Raw genomic sequence first — 4,038 nt, 5'->3', positions numbered from 1 at the left:
GCCTGTTATGGGGAAGCAGGGTCGTGGTTCCCCAGCCCCTCCGCAAAAGGGTCCTCACAGCCCTACACGAGACACACCCAGGGGTAGTAAGAATGAAGGCCCTTGCCAGGAGTTATGTGTGGTGGCCGGGGATCGACGGAGAGATAGAGGCCTGGGTCAAACACTGCCAGGCCTGCCAAGAATCCCGCCCAGATCCCCCAAGGGCCCCAGTCCAGTCCTGGGAGTCTGCCCGAGCACCATGGTCACGCCTGCATGTGGACTTCGCTGGCCCCTTTCAGGGGAAAACATTCTTCATAGTGGTGGACTCCTACACCAAATGGCTGGAAGTCGCACTGGTACCATCCACTTCTACATCCGCAGCCATCCGGGTACTACGCAGGCTGTTTGCAACGCACGGGCTCCCTGACACTCTCGTCTCAGACAACGGGACTGCATTTACGTCAGGAGAATTCCAAACCTTCACAGCGCAGAACGCCATCCGCCACATCCGTTCGGCGCCATTCCACCCTGCCACCAATGGCCAAGCAGAACGCATGGTGCGGACCACCAAGGACACCCTTCGCCGCATGACGCAAGGGGATTGGGAGTACCGCCTTGCCACATTCCTTCTAGCACAGCACAGCACCCCCAGCTCAACGACTGGCCGGAGCCCCGCTGAACTACTAATGGGTCGGCGCCTTGCAATCAGATTGGACCGCCTTCACCCCGATAGAGCTCAGGATGAGGTAGGGGTGGGGGAAGGCAGGAACCCCCGGAACTTCGAGGCCCAGGACCCAGTGTACGCAAAGAATTTTGGGGCAGGCCCTGCATGGGTACCCGCCACAGTCACCAGGGTCACTGGCCCCGTGTCGTACGAGGTGCTAACGGATGGGGGGCAATGCTGGCGCCGCCACTGTGACCAGATACGGCGACGATTCCCGGGAGAAAACCAGGAGGAGGAGGACAGGTCAGAGGAGTCCCCGGGGAACAGTGGGGCAGTGAGGCCCATAGAGCAGCAGGGGCCAGCAGGAGAGGCAGAACCAGTAAATACAGAGAGGTCCCGGGAGGCCGAAAGGACACCGGAACCAGAACCACGACTGAGCGAGCCGGTTGCGCCAGACCAAACAGCCCCATCACAGCCAGCATCCTTGGAACACGAGCCAGAACCAGAACCCCGGACCAGGGAACACCCCAGGCCGCAACGCACACGTAGGCCGCCAGCGTACCTTGAGGACTATGAATGCGACCTCCCGGGCAGGACTGGAACTTAGAGGGGAGGGGTGTTATGTACTGAGTCGAATAGGATCCAAACTGCAGCAGTCTGATTGGTCCTAGAACAATAGGATCCAAAAGGCAGCAGTCTGATTGGTCCTAGAACAATAGGATTCAGAATGCAGCAGTCTGATTGGTCCTAGAACAATGCAGCAGTATGATTGGTTGGCAGGAACCACCCAATCATGCTCCAGATTGAAGTGAATCCACAACCTGATTGGTTTACAGTACAATTCCGGAATTAGCCAATCATGTGCAGCCCATTGTGTAAATAATGTATATAAGGCAGATACTTTGAGGGGACTTTCATTCATTCCTCCTCACCACTATGAGCTGAATAAAGAGCAAGAAATCACTTTGCGACTCCGAGTATATTTCAACCTTAGAGACCAGCTAAGTTTGTTCTGGGTATAAGCTTTCGTGTGCATGCACACTGAAGAAGGTGCTACTGGACAACTTTTTAATTTTTTTATTTATTACCAGGGTTATATGTCTGTGAGGGCTGCAGCAGTGGCTTTTGGCTAGATCTCATGAGCTCCTGCAAGATCTCACCGGGGCTGCCAGCTCTGCTTAACCCCACTGGTAGCATCAAAGGTGCGCAGGGAGCCTGTGGGGGCACTGTCCCAGGGGATTCTGCCATCTATGGCTCTGTGGTTTAGACCACAGCGTGGCTATAAAAAATGGGTCCATTTTAGTCCTTTCTGTTGGGGATAACTCAGACAGAAATTCCCAGATGTTGGAAAAGGTTATTTATGTATGCCACTACTGCAGCTTGTGTTTTGCTAGCCCCCAAATGGAAAATGGGCAAAGTCCCGACTAAAGAAGAATGGCAACTTAAACAGATGGAATATGTGCAGCTTGCAGACCTAGCATATAGAATAAGAGAACAAGAAAAACATACATTTAAAGAAGATTGGAAAAGGTTTATTAAATATAAGGAGAAAAAATGTGTTTATTTGAAAACGTGGGCAGCATTAAGATAAAATCAAGTGTAAATAAGTTTTGATGGATGTAATAATGGAATACTGAATGGTTTGGTTTATATAAAATATGCAGCTATTTATGCTGTGCAAAATGAACCATGAAAAGAGAGGAAAGGAAGTTACTGATATTTTAAGGTTGTTTAAGTGAATATTCTAAAATGTAAAACAGAAATTTAAGAAAAATGATTAAAAAATAGAAAAAATAGAAAAAATAAAAGATGGGTCTGTTTTCAAGGAGAATAAGTCTATATCGATAAGTCTAGTCATGATGGCAATAGACAGCCTGTGGTCACGAGGCTGTGCGCCTGAGAATACCAGTGGCTGGGGAGCAACTACAGGAGAGGGCAATGGGCTTCATTCTTTGCTTTTGAGCTTCTAGTTATATGTGCATAGGGACTGCAGCCATAATTATTATAGGATGCAGCATTCCAGAGAGACTGGAAGACAGTACATACTTCACAGCGATGGTGATTTGGGGCCAGTTTCTTAAATGATCAAAAAATTATTTAAAAGCATGACAATTAATCTGCAGGCTCTTTCCCAAAGATACTACCACAAGGAAAGCAAAAAATACATCCCTTCCAAAGGGATCTCTATTATTCATTTCGATATAGACTACCTTATCGCAAGGATTCAGAAAGCTATTTTTCGTCTTCTGTATATGTTCATTTGCATAAAGGCAAGTTACTGGAAGTCCCATTTTACAAGCCTCATTTTATTGGTAGCCCCATTTTACAGATAGTGGTTTGTCTAAGGCCACCCAACAAGTCCTGTGTCAGTTTTGACATTTGACCTTAGATTTCCAAAGAGTCCTTGAGACCACGCACCAGTACGTTTTGTGGATTATAGTGTTAATCCTTGGGGGGAACTGAAGAATTTGTATCATGAGACAAGCCTGACAGTTGTTTGGTTTTAAGGAATTATTTTGTGTAATGTTAAAATGCTATCCAGTCTTAATAACTAATCCGCCACAGAGTGATATCATATGATCTATTAATCTAGTGAAATAATGCTATCCAGACGCTGGTAAGTGTAAACAGCATTTTTAATATGAGCACATCTTGAAATGAATGCATTTTGCATTTGATTCCACAAAAATCAAACCTTTCCAATGCATAATTTAAAATGTTCAGGGTGTGGGAGGTTGTAAAGCTGTAAACATGTTCAAAATGGAAGAAAACTGTTTAAGGAATTTGTGTCAATTAACTTCAGCCGGAAGCAGATCCTGGGAAACAAAATTTTCACAGGAGTCTGGCAATTAGGCATTGCCTTTTCCCACAAAAACAATCCAACAAACTTCAATTTCTTAACCAATGCACATCAGCTCCAAGTTCTCTGAATTTTGGTACTGAAGTCTTAAAAGGCCAGGACCAGTAAAAGCTAGCCCAATAGGGCAAATGGGGCATTGCCCCACCAACCTCAGCCCTGATTCCTCCAAATCCACTCTCTTTCTTACTTACAACCAGAGGATGATGGTCCTGGCTGTAAACTTCATCCTCCTCAGGCTCACTGTTGCCCTTGCAGAACTCATCAGGGAGGATGAGGACAAAACTAGAATTAGTTGGCTCTGCTTATCATCAGCTCTGGCGCCACCTACTGTTAACCTCCCTGCCCTCTACCCTACCAGTCCCAATGGGCACCAGCTGTCACTAGTTAGCACCAACTACTATATTGCTTTAAGCCCAACTAGTCTGGCAGAAGTACATTATGGAACACAGCTTGAGTTCATGTTCCATATTTTTAATGTTTTGAATACCAGACTACAAGAATCTGGAACAGTTCCAACCCAAGGTCTCTCTAGAGT

Source organism: Podarcis erhardii (assembly GCF_964252035.2).
Source record: "Podarcis erhardii genome assembly, chromosome: 10".
Taxonomy (NCBI): domain Eukaryota; kingdom Metazoa; phylum Chordata; class Lepidosauria; order Squamata; family Lacertidae; genus Podarcis; species Podarcis erhardii.
The sequence above is the reverse complement of the archived record's forward strand: the minus strand, read 5'-3'. Positions refer to the sequence as shown.